A 17247-nucleotide genomic window follows, 5' to 3' on the forward strand; every position below is an offset into this window, starting at 1 on the left:
ATTTATTCTTTCTGGGTGCAGACATTAGCTGGCATTAAGTAGCTCTTTGAGGTGTGACATATGAGGTGTGATTCAAAAGGAAGAGACTGATTGCTCCTAGTCACCGAGGAAATCAATCACAGCCCTTTATAGTTACAACCTCATGCTGATTTCTGTTTTTGGGGAAACACGTTTTACCCTGAAAGTGGAAAATTGTGGACTCGGTGCATTTTATTTTTTTCCCTCCCATTCTTGACAATTTATACCTTCCATTTGGAGTTCTCAGTTATCAATATCTTTTATTAGCCATTGTTTCACTTAGATATTATACAGGAATATCCAGATGCCACACAAATGAAAACTGGCAATCCCTCAAATAGTGCAATTCTATTTCAGTGACTGTAAATCAGAACCTTCAGTCAGAACCATGGTTCATTCTGTTGTTTGTACATTGCTTCTGCTATTATAACTAGCTGAGTTGCTTTCGGGTTACATTTATGGCCTCAGCCTGGCAAATTAACTGGAGCAAAGGAAATGGAATACTTTCATCAGTTTAAAAATTATCCAAAATGTGACAGTTAAAAGTTTTTTAAAAAGTTCAATGTAATACTGAAAACTGCTACATAAAACACAGGACTTGGAATCTTAGGTAAAAATGCTGTATCTGTCCTTCTTAGTGTAAGTCATTAAACATCTGTCTTACTGCACTCACTCACAAAATTGTGATATGGGATTCTATCTGAGCATCAGTGCTATAAGACAAATGAAAAAATATTGTCAAAGTTTCTGGCAAGTGGAAATACGGGAAAAACGGTGAAGTTGTCAGGCTCATCGACACTGGAATCAGACTAACTGGGTTCAAGACTCAGTTCTAGCACCTACTGGGGTTAGGATCTTGGTCACAATGCCTTGATCTTTGTTCCTCAGTTCCCTTATCAACAAAGTTAGAATGACTATTTTTAGTCAAGAGTAAACAAGAATGGAATGTGGAAAAATCACTTAAAATAGTGCCTGGAACATTACAATAACTATATAGGTATTTACTAATACTATTGTTATTATTGCTGTCATTATTAAAGGTTTTCAAAATATTTATTCCTTAAGTCAATCAACACAACGGCATAGTAATGGAACTCCAGCTTTCATTTTTATTTGTCAAGACATCTTATAATTTCTGGCTCTTCTTAAGCAAAGCAGCATCTGGGAAAATTATTCAGAGGAGAAAATAATCAATATCTTCATAACATTCAGAAGTGTTTATTCTCTTATTCTTAGTCAATTCAAGTATTATTTTTGCAATAAAAATCTCCACATCAAATAAGAAAGCACTTGGGAAACTTCTAATGTACAAATTTACAAATATAATTTCCCAATCTATGCATGATTATATGTTGAGGGCTTGATAGATGTTGTGTTGTTAAATTATCTATTTACATTTTAATCACACAATAATCCCATAGATACAGGACACAGAAAGAAAACAAAACAGTGGTTCAAAGAATGTAATGACTTTCTCAAAGTCACATAGCAGGATGAGTATTTGTAGCCACATCTGCCAGAATCCTAAAGGTCTGGTGGTTAGCTAGTATGTTTCAGGAAAATTGTCTTGCTTGTTTAGGGCTAGAGCTAGCTGTGATTTGTTCCTAGGGACTCTGATCTGATTGGCTAGCATCCTGTGTTGCTCATTGTTAATTTTTTCTATATTTATTCTGATCTTAGGAAATAGGAACTATTGCTAATTTTTTAAGTGCCTGGTGTTGACTTTTGAGGGGGTTTTCAATAATCTTCTGGTCATTTCTCATAAACTTCTAAAAACGACATTTCTGTAAGTTCTAGGACTTGAAGGAAAACAGCCATTCCTATCATATTTTTTCATGAGTCAGAATAAAGGGTCCCCAAAATATGATACTTGAAACCTCTGTACTTGTTTCTGGAGTACATAGAGAAATGCTGGAGGCAAAACAGATGGGCAGATCAGCTCCAGAATCATTCACCATCAACTTTGACTTTAGAAATATGTCATAACATATTTCATGACATGAACATCATCAAAATAGTGACTCCCCAACAGGCTTAGAAATGATTACTATTTATTGGAAGTGCATTTGTTTAGTTTCAAGATAAAGTTAATGAACCAAATGCTAGCAAACAGAACGTTTAAAACTTCCAGATTCTCATATTGAATTTTTATAAAAATTAATTGTTTGAACTGACCTCATTTCCAAGATAAGTATTGTCATCAATAATTGAATGTTCAAAGCAACACAAAACCCAACAATAACTTCTGTTCTTTGTACACTAAGTTGCAGTCTCCTATGTGGCCTTTTAAAAAAAATCAGTTGATGAATAGATACAACAGCAATGTTTTTATGTGTGTGTGCTATCAGGCATTTATAATCTTTAGCTTTCAGTGGCCTGGGAAAATCAAAAAGTCTTAAGGCCCAAAGGATGAATAATCAGGATAGCATTTTCAATTCAGCATCCTTGCAGCTAATTTCCTTTACAAAATAGCAAGAGTAAGAGCTTAAATACAACTCGATACAACTTGGTTGGCTCTAATCTTCAATGCATAGCAATCAATTCTAAGTTTGTTCTGGGTCTAGGATACAAGTTAGATATACCTTGAAGGGCAGATTTTGTTTCAGTAGTACCCTACACAGTGGATCAGGACAACGGTAAATATGAAAATCTTCCAAGACCTAAGTGGTGAATGGTCGAATTTAATATATTTTATTTATTAATCCACCCTTTCTCAGACTAAGAACATACTTTTCCCATTTAACCTGTCAGTAACATTTTCTAAAGATATAACATATTTTGAAGACAAAATTTTTAACAACTGCTTAATATTTCATTTTATGGATGCAGCATCACCATGTAATGTCTTTATTTAATGAGTCCTCTTGCCATATGTTTTTCATGACCCTGGCTTGGGTGTGGTATCCTTCTTTTTTCTTTTGCAATTTAATGCCAAGGCAGATGTCACAGTCTATACTAAATCTTATGTTTTGATGCTGCTCAGGGCATCTTCTTCAAGCCTCCAAATATCAGAAAAGAAAAGATTCTGAAGTTTCACAATTATATATGCATAAGACAAGCAAAAAGTGTTATTTTTGCATCTTAGTCTGGAGGTAAAATAACGTTTTAAGATGTTATTTATTTATTTATTTTTAAGACAGCGTCTTACTCTGTCACCCAGAGACTGGATTGCAGTGGTTCATTCATAGCTTTCTGCAAACTTGAACTCCTGGGCTCAAGGGATCCTCCTACCTAAGTCTCCTAAAATGCTGGGATTATGGGCATGAGCTACAGTGCCCAGCCTGAAATTTTTAAAGATAAAATCTTTAAAGAGGTAATTAAGTGAAAATAAGGTCACTATGGTGGGCTGTAATCCAGTATGTCTGCTGTTCTTATAAGAAGAGAAAATTTGGATACCTACAAATGCAGAGAGCAAATGATGTGAAGACACAGGGAATCAATGGCCATCTAAAATCTAAGGAGAGAGGCCTAAAACTGATCCTTTTCTCGTTGCCCTTAAAAGAAACCAACAGTACTGACACCGTGATCTTGGACTTCTAGGGTACACATGTATGAGAAAATAAATTTCTGTTGTTTACAACACCTAATATGTGGTACTTTGTTATGGCAGTCCTAGCAAACTAATATACTAATCTAGTCTTATACATCTCTTAATACTAAGTGGGCATCCTTGTATTGTTTTAGATCTTAGAAGAAATGCTTACAAATTTTCCCCATTCAGTATGGTATTAGCTGTGAGTTTTTTGTATATGGCCTTTATTATTTTCAGGTATGTTTCTTCTATGCCTCGCCCTTGAGCCTTGAGTGAAAATAGGCAGTAGCCCAAGCAGTGATCACTGCAGGCCTTAGGCGAGACTCAGTGCTGGGCTGACTTCAGGTCTTACCCAGTGTAGTCCCAGTAGTGGTGGCCACAGGGATACTATGTCACCCCTCTTATAGATTTAGGCAGCTCAGTTCAGAGACAGAGAGACTCTGTTTGTTTGGGGAAAAGTAAGGGAACAGAACAAGCAGAACAAGAGTCTTTACCTGGTGATCGAGGGGAATTTCCTGGAGCTGACCGAAGACCACCAGGGTGGTACGTCTACATGTCTACGAGAGCAATGGTGGTACTGGGCTTCAAGTGCCCCTTAAAGCAGACATGGCTTCAGTGACCAAAGATTTAGATCACAACACCCAAGTCCCTGAGAATACCTGGAAAGCGTTTCTATGAAAGATGGGTTCTAACAAGTCCAGACTGCAAAGATTACAATTACAACTCTTCAATGCACAGGCATGAATGAATATCCATAAGTATCAAGACAATCCAGGAAAACATGATCTTATCAAATGACCTAAATAAGGCAGCAGTGACCAATGCTGGAGAGACAGAGTCATGTGATATTTCATACAGATAATTCAAAATAGCTGTTTTGAGGAAACTCAGTAGAATTCAAGATAACACAAAGAAGGAATTTAGAATCTTATCACATAAATTTAACAAAGAGACTGAAAGAATTAAAAATAATCAAGCAGAAATTCTGGAGCTGAGAAATGCAACCAACAGACTGAAGAATACATTAGAGTCTCTTAACAGAAGAATTGACCAAGCAGAGTAAATAATTAGCCAACTTGAAGACAGGATATTTGAAATTACATAGTCAGAGGAGACATAAGAAAAAAGAATTAAAAAGAATTAAGCATAACTGCAAGATCTAGAAAAAGACTCAAAAGGACAAATCTAAGTTACTGGTCTTAAAGAAGAGCTAGGGAGAGAGATTGGGCAGAATGTTTATTCAAAGGAGTAACAGAGAATTCTAAAATATTAATATTCATATACAAGAAGAACATTGACCACCAAGAAGATGTAACCCAAAGAAGACTATCTCAAGAAATTTAATGATCAAACCCCAAAGTTTAATAATAAAGAAGTGACCCTAAAAGAAGAAAAAGAAAGAAATAACATAAAATGGAGCTCCAATATGTCTACCAGCAGAATTTTTACTTGAAACCTTACAGGCCAGGAGAGAGTGGCATGATGTATTTGATGTGCTGAGGGAAGAAAATTTAACTTAGAATAGTATATCCAACAAAAATATCCTTCAAACATGAAGGAGAAGTAAAACTTCCCCAGCCAAACTAGGAAAAAAAAAAAAAAAAAAAAAAAAAAAAAAAGCTGAGGGATTTCATCAACCCCATCAACCCCAGGCCTGTTCTATAAAAAATTGTAAAGAGGGTTTTTTAATCTGAAAGAAAAGGATGTTATTGAGCAATAAGAAGTCATCTGAAAAGACAAAACCCACTGGTTATAGTAAGTACAGAAGAACACAGAGTATTATAACACTGTAATTGTGATGTGTAAAATACTGATACCTTGAATAGATATAACAACTGTAAATATATATGCATCAAACACTGAAGTACCTAGATATAGAAAACAAATATTATTAGAGTTAAAGAGAGAGAGGGATTACAGTACAATATTAGCTGGAGACTTCAACAACCATGTCCACTTTTAGCAATGGATGACAATCTTCCAGGCAGAAAATCACGAAGGAAACATTAGACTTAACCTGAACTGTAGATCAAATAGATCTAATAGATATTTATAAACATTTCATCTAATGGCTATAGAGTATGCATTTTTTAAATATCATCATACCAATCATTCTCAAGGACAGACCATATGCTAGGTCACAAAACAATTCTAAAATCATTTTAAAAAATTGAAATAAGATCAAGCATCTTCTCTGAACACAGTGGGGGGATACTAGAAATTAATAACAAGAGGAATTTTGGAAACTATGCAAACAAGTTTAACAATATGCATCTGAATGACCAGTGTATCAATGAAGAAATTAAGAAGGAAATTGAAAAATTTCTTGAAACAAATAAAATAGAAACACAACATACCAAAACCTATGGGATACATTGAAAGCAGAACTAAGAGGAAAGTCTATAACAATAGTCACCTACATCAAATAAGTAGAAACATTTCAAGTAAACTTTGATGCATCTTAAAAAACTAGAAACTAGAAAACAAAAAGGAAAGAAAAGCCAAAATTGTAAAATAAAAGAAATACTAAAGGTCAGAGCAAAAATAAGTGAAATGAAACAAAAAAAAAATACAAAAGATTCATGAAATTAAAAGTTGTTTTTTAAAAAGATAAACAAAATTTAAAATCTTTTAACAAGACTAAGAAACAAAGAAAAAAATAACCAAATTAAAAAATCAGAGATGAAAAAGTAGACATTACAATGAATACTGCAGAAATTCAAAGGATCATTAGAACTTATTATGAGCAACCATAGGCCAATAAGTAGGAAGATCTGGAAGAAATGGATAAATTCCTGGACACATAAAACCTAACAAGATTGGACTGTGAAGAAATCCAATGGTAACCTCACTTACCTCACTTATTACTTGCACTTACCAATAACAAGTAATAATATGAAAACTGTAACAGCAACCATCTCTCCACAAAGAAAAGCCTAGGACTCATTGGCTTCACTGCTGAATTTTACCAAACATTTAAAGAACTAATACTAATTCTACTGAAACTATTCCTAAAGATAGAGGAGAATGAAAAATTTCCACACTCATTCCACAAGGCCAGTGTTACCCTGATACCTAAACCGGACAAAGACACATCAAAAAAAGAAAACTAAAGCATAATATTCCTGATGAACATTGATGCAAAAATCCTCAATGAAATACTAACAAACTGAATTCAACAACACATTAAAAAGATCATTCCTTATGACCAAGTGAGATTTTATATCAGAGATGCAAGGATAGTTCAATACATGCAAATCAATCATATGATATATCAACAGAATGAAGGACAAAAACTATGTGATCATTTCAATTGATGCTGTAAAAGCACTTGATAAAATTCAGCATCGCTTCATAATAAAAATGCTTAAAAAACTGGATAAAGATGGAAAATATCTCAATACAATAAAAGCATAAAACCCATATATAACAGACCCATAACTAGTATCATACTGAAAGAAGAAAAATGGAAACCTTTTCTCTATGATCTGGTACAAGACAAAGATGGTCATTTTCATCACTATTATTCAACATAAGACTGGAAGTCCTAGCAAGAACAATTACACAAGAGAAAGAAGTCATATTACCCTTGTTTGCAGATCGTATGATCTTATACTTGGAAAAACATAAAGACTCCAAAAAAAGCTATTAGAACTGATAAACAAGTTCAGTAAAGTTGCAGTATACAAAGTCAACATTCAAAAATCAGTAATATTTGTATATGCCAACATTGATCAATCTGAGAAAGAAATCAAGAAAGTAATCCCATATATAATAGCCATGAATAAAATAAAACACATAGGAATAAACATAGTCAAATAAACGAATAATCTGTACAATAAAAACTATAAAACACTGAGGCAGGAAATTAAAAAGGACACAAAAAATGGAATGATATTCCAAGTTCATAAATTGGAAGAATCGATGATGTGAAAATGTTCATACTACTAAAAGTAATTTACAGATTCAATGAAATTCCTATCAAAATACCAATGATATTATTCACTGAAATAGAAAAAATAATCTTAAAATTTATATGGAACCACAAAAGACCCAGAATAGCCAAATCTATCTTGAGATAAAAAGAATACAACTGGAGGAAACATATTACATGACTTTAAATTATATTACAGAGATACAGTAAAAAAACTGGCATGATACTATCATAAAAACTGATACCATGGTGCTGTCATAAAACAGGTACATAGACCAATGGGACAGAAAAGAGAACCCACAGAAAAACTGCACATTTACAGGGAAGTTACTTTTAACAAAACTGCCAAGAACATATATTAAAGAAAGGAAAATCTCTTGGTACTGGGAAAACTGCATATCCATATGCAGAGGAATGAACTAGACCTCTATCTCTTACTATATACAAAAATCAAATCAAAATGGATTAAAGTCTTAAGTCTGAGACCTCAAACTGTGAAACTACTAAAATAAATCATTGAGGAAACTCTCCAGGACATTGGACTGGGCAAAGATTTATTTAGTAACATCCTACAGGCACAGACAACCCAAGAAAAAATGGATTAATGGGCTCACATCAAGTTTGTGCACAGCAAAGGAAATAATCAACAAACTGAAGAGATGACCCAAAGAATGGAAGAAAATATTTGCAAACTACCAATCTGAGAAGGAATTAAGAACCAGAATACATAAGAAGCTCCAATAATGCAACAGGAAAAAAATCTAATAATTTGATTAAAAATTGGCAAAAGATCTGAATAAACATTTCTCAAAAAGGACTTACAAATGGCAAACAGGTATATGAAAAAGTGCTGAACATCACTGATCATAAGAGAAATGCAAATCAAAACTACAATAAAATATAATCTCACCCCAGTTAAAATGACTTTTATTCAAAAGATGGGCAATAACAAATGCTGGTGAGGATGTGGAGAAAAGGGAACTCCTGTAAACTGTTAACAGAAATGTAAATTAATACAGCCACTGTGGGAAACTGTTTGGAGGTTTTCAAAAAGTTAAAAATAGAGCTACTATATGATTCAGCAATCTCACCACTAAATATATACCCAAAAGAATGGAAATTAGTGTATCAAAGAGATATCTGCACCCCTATGTTTGTTGCAGCACTAAATATATACCCAAAAGAATGGAAATTAGTGTATCAAAGAGATATCTGCACTCCTATGTTTGTTGCAGCACTGTTTACAATAGTCTGGATTTGGAATCATCCTCAGTGCCCATCGAAAGAAGAATGGATATTGAAGGTATACACATTGGCGTACTATTCAGCCATAAAAATATGACAGCTTGTCATTTGCAACAACATGGATGGAACTGGAGGTCATTATATTAAGTGAAATAAGCCAGGCACAGAAAGACAAACATTGCATGACCTAACTTATTTGTGGGAACTAAAAATTAAAAAAAAAAAAAAATGAACTCATGAAGATAGAGAGTAGAATCATGGTTACTAGAGGCTGGGAAGGGTATTGGCAGGGGAGTGGGGATAATGAATGGGTACAAAACTATAGTTAGAATGAATAAGGTCTAGTATTCGATAGTACAAGAGAGTGACTACAGTCAACAATAATTTATTGTACATTTTAAAATAACTAAAAGAACATACTTGGGTTGTTTATAAACCAAAGAATGGATAAATTCTCGAGGCGATGATTACCTCACTTAACCTGATGTGATGATTACATATTGCATGCCTGCATCAAAATATCTCATGTACCCCATAAATATATACACCTACTATGTATCCACAAAAATTAAAAATAAAAAAACCCAAAAACCAACCAACCAAACAAATAAACACATGAACAAACAAAAGCGTCCTTTTTCGTTCCTTTTTAAGATATCCTGAATTTCCTTCCTTCTATCCTTTCCATCTTCTCCCAGGGACTTTGGCTCTTTCTTGTCCTCTATCTCATTCAGTTTTGTTTTATTTTTAATTTTTTAAAATTTTACCTCTGGATCACTTTATAGGACTGGTTTGACTGCAATTTGACAGCATCATACAAGTAAAAGGAAGAAAGAATTGGACAGCAAATCCAAAACTTAGCTTAAACTTGCATTTTTAAATCTTAAAATTAATTATAAAATTCAGAGGGCTGTAATCAATATCCATTTAAGTTTGTCTGTAATGAATTATTTGGTAATGTAATTAGGAAAGAAGCAATTACCTTAAGCAATTAAGAACCAACTTCTTCCAAGTTGCTAAAGAGATTTTAATAAAAATAGAAATAGAAATCCATATACTACTACTAGCAATTTATTTTTATGTATTTCAGTGAAATTTCTATACTTTAAAGTGGGGCTAAATTAAGTTCATTGATTTCATGCAGAAAGAGAAATTAACTATAATAGTGAGTTTTTTCCTGGGATAATTAATGAGAGCAGTTAATCTATTTTGTAAAAAAAAAAAAATCTTACCAAAAAAAAAAAACTTTAATTAGTTTCTAAATTATTTGGAAATCACAATTTCTGTGCTCCTTCACAGTGGCTTCTGTATCCTCCTTTTTTTGTTACAAGATGTTACATTTCCTAACAATTTTCTCAAACACAATTTCAACCTCTTCACATTTTATGAAATGAAGTATAAAACAGCTGCTTCCCTCAGACCTCCCTCTAAACATGGTGCACCTTCTACTACTATGTCCAAGAAAGGAAATCCGCATTCTCTTTACTGTCTGCTATCACTTCTAACGAAAGTTCCAGTATTGCGTTTCAATAAGCAGTCTCTTAATCTTGCTTTCTCTTTCTCTTTTTTCTTTCACTCAAGTTTCATCATAATGTATTTCTTCTCAATGAAAGATAAGAAGAAAATAAATTAATTCATCATCTTCTCAAAACTTTCACCTCTTCAACTTCTTGAACTAAATATATTGCTGCTCTATTTTAGCTGCCCCATGCTTAGATCAATTGTTCTCAAACCCTAGTATTCATTCAAATTTCATGAGGTTCCAGTTTTCAGTTCTACATATAAGGATCATGGAAGTCATCATTCCATCCCAACCCAAGTAAAAAGCTGAACAGACTAAAAATCAACAATTCTTCTAACATCTGTAACAGGGACAAGGACACAGAGCAGACCATTGCTCCTAGGAAAGGTAAGACAGAAAGGTGAATACAGAGAGTCAAGGCTTATTGGAGCATAGAATCATTCGTGGAAATCACCCTAGAAACCAGGGTCAGGGTAGAAAAACTTGAACTATAATCAACAGTGTTCTGGAGGCACAGTGTAGACAACTCTAATGTTAAAAATTCGAGGGGCACCCAGTAGTGGATGGCCCCCATGGTACTGTAAGATTTATCTCCATGAAATCACCTGTAAACATCAAAGAAAAAGTCCTTGTGCTCCTGGCAGGAGGAGAAGAAAAATAACCATTTTTATAAATGCTAGAGCACACTCTTCTCTCTTCCCTCAGGAAAAATTGTTTAACCCGAGGTGAAACTGCTGGGTTATTATCAGGGCCTAATTAACGTGAGGGAAGGGATATACCCAACTTCATCCCACTCTAGCCTTTCACTCTGAAACCCACTAGCATCCTCTAGCCCACTAGCCATCCTCTCCCACCTGAGGGAGGAGGGACTGGGAAACATTTGTCAAGGTCAGGATTCAGAGGCATAGACTCTCTAACATCTACTATATAATCATAACACTATAGAATGGCTCCCTTGCCATCCCGCCTCACCACTGCCTTACTAAAGGCCTGTTCACGGCAGATTTTTTCCCTCTCTCTCTCTCTTTCTTTCTTTTCTTTTCTTTTTTTTTTACTAGTTGGCTATCAAGGAAAAGTTACAAGACATAATAAAAGGCCAAAAATACAATTTGAAAAGGTAGAGGAAGCATCAGAACCAGAGTCATATATGACAGAGGATGAAATTAACAGACTGGAAAATTTTAAAGACTATGATTAGTCTGCTAAGGGCTCTAATAAATAAAGTAGCATACAAGAACAGATGGGCAATGTAAGCACAGAGATGAAAATACTAAAAGTGAACCCAAAGGAGATGCTAAAGATAAAACGTACTGTAACAAAAATGAAGTATGATTTGGATGGACTTACCATTAGACTAGACATGTACTAGGAAAGGCTACCATCTAGAATGCCCAGCTAGGGTGCCTTTTGGGGACTTGCATTATAACTCCCATGCCAGCAGACTGTGCCTGATCATCGGAGAGCTCCAGCAAAACAGCTTCTGCTGAGGCACACCAGCCCACCCGCACTCTCCTTCCACTGCACCCTCCCCTGTGCCTCTTTGACCATGAAAACCTTTCAGATTGCTTTGCCCACGGAAACCTTCCAGATTGCTTTGCCCACAAAACCCTTCCAGATTGCTTTGCCGACATGCTTGCACACAGGTAGACCTCCTCTGCCCTTTCCCACCAGTGTGTGTGTGTATGTGCAACCCACTGTGCCACTGCTGTAAGCATGATTGCACCCCAACCCCCACCATGCTAACATTGCCAATGCAAATGCATTCAAGGAGACTAGTGGCACTGATGCCCCTCCTGAGCTGCCATCCCCGTCCTGAGCTGCTGGTACAATGTGCATATGGAGACCTCAGTCCCATGCCCACCTGCACCCTGCTCCCACGCCAACACTGCTGTCAGTGAGAATGCGTACAGAGATGCCAGTGGCCCCACCTAACCCTCCATCCTCACTACACTGTGACATACCACCACCACTGTCAATGCGGGCATGGAGGCCAGGACTCCTGAACCCACCAACATTATCTTCTCAACCAAAAAGCATCCATCCAACAATGCTGCCACTGCTGCTAGCACATGCAAATGAGCCCAGATACCACCGCCACTGCCTGATGAAGCACTTTGGCTGGCACCAGTCTTTGGAGTGCTGTAACTAGCAGTCTGGAACACGTTGGCCTTTCCAGTGCAGCAGGTTCCTTAACCTTGAGTTACCAGAAAATAAAAGTGTATATGTGATACCAGTCCCCCAGAGTTAGAACACACAGCCCAGGAGTCCTGAACCAAGCTTTGGCCCCCTAAAATCTTTTAGAAATGAACTCAGTTGAACTGAACCCACCTTATACCCCAATCAAATTCCCAAGGACATCAAAGAGGATAAAAAAATAAATAAATAAAGGACAGAAATGTTAACGATCGAAGGAACATTAGTCCATACAGATGAGAAAGAACCAGCACAGGAACTCCGGCAAATCAAAAAGTCAGCTGTCTTTTCACCTCCAAACTATCACTCTAGTTCCCCAGCATTGGTTCTTAAGCAGGCTGAAATGGCTGAAATGACAGAAATAGAATTCAGAATATGAAGAGGAATGAAGATCATCGATATGCAGGAAAAAACTGAAACCCAATGCAAGGTTTCTAAGGAATACAATAAAGTGATACGGGAGATGAAAGTCAAAATGGCCATTTAAAAAAGAACCAAACTGATCTGACAGACTTGAAAAAGTCACTTCAAGAATTTCAGGGTATAATCACAAGTATTGACAGCAGAATCAACCAAGCTGAGGAAATATATCTCAGAGCTTGAAGACTGGCTCTCCAAAATAACTCAGACAAAAATAAAGAGAAAACAATACAGAAGAATGAGCAAAACCTCTGAGAAATATGGGATTATGTAAAGACACCATATCTATGACTATTGGAATCCCTGAGAGAGAAAGTGAGAAGTCAAGCAACTTGGAAAAACATTTCAGGATATCACCCACAAGAATTTCCCCAACCTTTTTAGAGAGGTCAACATTCAAATTCAGGAAGTGCAGAGAACCCCTGTGAAATACTACACAAGAAGATCATCTCCAAGACACATAATCAGAATCTCCAAGGACAAACTGAAGGAAAAAAATTTAAAGGCAGCTAGAGAGAAGGGACAAGATAGCCTGATGGGGAATCTTTCAGCAGAAACATGAGAAACCAGAAGAGAATAGGTCCTATATTCAGCATTTGTAAAGAAAACAATTTCCATCTAAGAATTTCGTATTCAGCCAAACTAGGCTTCATAAGCAAAGGAGAAATAAGATCCTTTTCAGAGAAGTAAATGCTAAGGGATTTTGTTACCACTAGAGCTGCCTTAAAAGAGGCCCTGAAAAGAGTGGCAAATACAAAAAGGAAAGACTATTACTAGCCACTACAAAAGCACACTTAAGTACATAGACCAGTGACACTATAGAGCAACCACACAAACAAGTGTGCATAGTAACTAGCTAACAATGTGATGATAGGATCAAATTCACATATATCAATATAACCTTGAATGTAAAGTGCTCCAATTAAAAGGCACAATAGAGCAAATTGGATAAAATGCAAGACTCATGCTATGCTGTCTTCAAAAGACCCAACTCACATGCAATGACACACACAGGCTCAAAGCAAAAAAAAAGCAAGTTCTTAGAGACCTATGAAGAGACTTAAATAACCACACAATAATCATGAGAGACTTTCAGCAGCACACTGACAGTTTAGACAGATCATTGAGGCAGAAAACTGACAAAGATAATCAAGAACTGAACTCCTCACTTCACCAAATGGGCCTAATAAATGTCTACAGAACTCTCATTCCAAAACAACAGAATATACATTCTTCTCATCTGCATATGGCACATACTCTAAAATTGACAACACAACTGGGTATAAAATAATCCTCAGCAAATTAAAAAAAAAAAAAAAAAAACACCTTGAAATCATACCAACCATACTCTTGGACCACACTGCAGTGAAAGTACAAATCAATGCTAAGAGAATCACTGAAAACCATATAATTACACGTAAATTAAACAATCTGCTCCCGATGACTTCTGGGTAAATAATAAAATTAAAGCAGAAATCAAGAAATTATTTAAACCTAATGACAACAAAGGTACAACATATCAGAATCTCTGGAAACAGGTAAAGCAATGTTAAGAGGAAAGTTTATAGCACTGAATGCTCACATTAAAAAGTTAGAAAGATCTCAGATTAACAAATTAACATCACAACTAGAGGAACTAGCAAAACAAGAGTAAATCAACTGCAAAGCTAGCAGAAAACAAAAACAAAATCAGAGCTGAGATGAAGGAACTTGAGATGTAAAAACCATACGAAAGATCAATGGATGCTGGAGTTGGTTTTTTGAAAGAATAAGAAAGATAAACTGCTATCTAGGCCCATAAATTAAAAAAAAAAAAAAAAAGAGGAGACCTGAATAAACACAATCAGAAATGACAAAGGAGACATTACCACTAGCCTGCACAGAAATGCAAAAAACAACTTCTCATAGTCTGCTATGAACACCTCCATGCACACAAGCTAGAAAACCTAGAAAAAACTGATAAATTATTACAACCTCCCAAGAATGAACCAACTTCATCCTGACAGCAAAACCTGGCAAGACACAAAAAAAGAAAACTTTTCATTTCAAAGAAAGAAAACTTCAGGCCAACATCCTCAATGAACATCAACGCAAAAATCCTCAAAAATATACTAGAAAACCGAATTTAGCAGCACATCAAGAAGCTCATGCACCACAGTCAAACAGGCTTCATCCCTGTGATGCAAGGTTGATTCACTATACACAACTCAATAAATGTGGTTCACCATAAGTAGAACTCAAAAACAAAAACCATATGATCATCTCAATAGATGCAGAAAAGACTTTCGATAGAATTCAACATTTCTTCATGTTAAAAACTCTAAACAAACAAGGCATTGAAGAAATGTACTTCGAAGTTATGGGCCTTCTATGAAAAACCCACAGTCCACATTACACTGAATGGGCAAAGGCTGGCATCATTTCCCTTGAAAACCAGCACAAGACAAGGATACCCTCTCTCACTACTCCTATTCAACATAGTACTGGAGGTCCTAGCCAGAGCAGTCAGGAAACAGAAAGAAATAAAAGGCATCCAAATAGGAAGAGAGGGAGTCAAACTATCCCTATTTGCAGACAATAAGATTCAATACATTGAAAACCCCATAGTCCCTGCCCAAAAGCTTTTTGATCTGATAAAGCAACATTTCAGGATAAAAATCAATGTATAAAATTCCATAACATTCTTATACGCCAACAACATCCAAATTGACAGCCAAAGCAAGAACACAATTCTATTCACAATAGCCTCAAAAAGAATAAGATACCTAGGAGTACAGCTAACCAGGGAGGTTAAAGATCTGTACAATGAAAATTGCAAAACACTGCTCAAAGAAATCAGAGATGAAACAAATGGTAAAACATTGCATGCTCATGGATAGGAAGAATCAATATTGTTAAAATTGCCATACTACCCAAAGCAATTTATAGATTCAGTACTATTTCTATCAAACTACCAATGACATTCTTCACAGAATTATAAAAACTATTTTAAAATTCATATGAAACCAAAACTGAGCCTGAATAACCTAGGTAATCCTAAGCAAAAGGAACAAAGCTAGAGGCATCACCCTGCCTGACTTTATACTACAAGATTGCAGTAACCAACACAGCATGATACTGATACGAAAACAGACACATACACCAATGGAAAAGAATAGAGATCCCATAAATAAGGCTACGCACCTACAACCATGTGATCTTAAACAAACCTGACAAAAATAAACAATGTGTAAAGGATTCCTTATCGAATAAACGGTGCTGGGATAACTGGTTGGCTATATGCAGAAGATTGAATCTGGACCACTTCCCTACACAATATTCAGAAATCAACACAAGATGGATTGAAGACTTAAATGTAGAACCTAAAACTATAAAAACTATGGAAGATAATCTAGGAAATACCATTCTGGACATAAGACCTGGCAAAGACTTCATGATAAAGATGTTAAAAAGGCTGGGCATGGTGGCTTATGCCTGTAATGCCAGCACTTTGGGAGGCCGAGGCAGGCAGATCATGAGGTCAAGAGATGGAGACCATCCTGGCTAACATGGGGAAATCCCGTCTCTACTGAAAATACAAAAATTAGCTGGGCATGGTGGTGTGTGCCTGTAGTCCCAGCTGCTCAGGAGGCTGAGACAGGAGAATCGCTTGAACCCGGGATTCAGAGGTTGCAGTGAGCTGAGATTGTGCTCCAGCCTGGCAACAGAACAAGATTCCGTCCAAAAAAAAAAAAAAAAAAAAAAGCCAAAAGCAATGCAACAAAAGCAAAAGTTGACAAATGGGACCTTATTAAACAAAAGAGCTTCTGCACAGCAAAAGATATTCTCAACAGAGAATCAGACAACCTATTCTGTAGAATGGGAGAAAATATTTTCAAACTACGCATCTGAAAAAGGCCTAATATCCAAAATCTCTAAGGAACTTAAACAAATTTACAAGCAAAAACCAAACAGCCCCTTTAAAAAGTGGGTAAAGGACATGAACACTTTTCAAAAGACAACCTATATATGGCCAACAAACAACTGAAAAAATGCTCAACCTCACTATCAGAGAAATGCAAATCAAAATCACAATGAAGGACTTTCTCACACTAGTCAGAATGGATATTATTAAAAAGTCAGAAAATGACAGATGCTGGCGAAGTTGTGGAGAAACGGGAACACTTACAGGCTGCTGTCTGTACGGTCCAGGTACCCTTAGTTTCTTTACATTGAATGTATTGATTTTTCTTATTATAAAAGAAATTAATGATTTTTTACTTCCAAGAAGGATATCCTCAGTAATTTAAACCAACTTTCCCAAAAAGGAAAATTGTTAAAGGAAAAAAAAAATAAAAATGAAACAAAACAAAAATACTATAAGGCATCAGAGTCCTAAAAAGT

Source organism: Papio anubis, chromosome 3 (genome assembly GCF_008728515.1).
Source record: "Papio anubis isolate 15944 chromosome 3, Panubis1.0, whole genome shotgun sequence".
NCBI classification, from domain to species: Eukaryota; Metazoa; Chordata; class Mammalia; order Primates; family Cercopithecidae; genus Papio; species Papio anubis.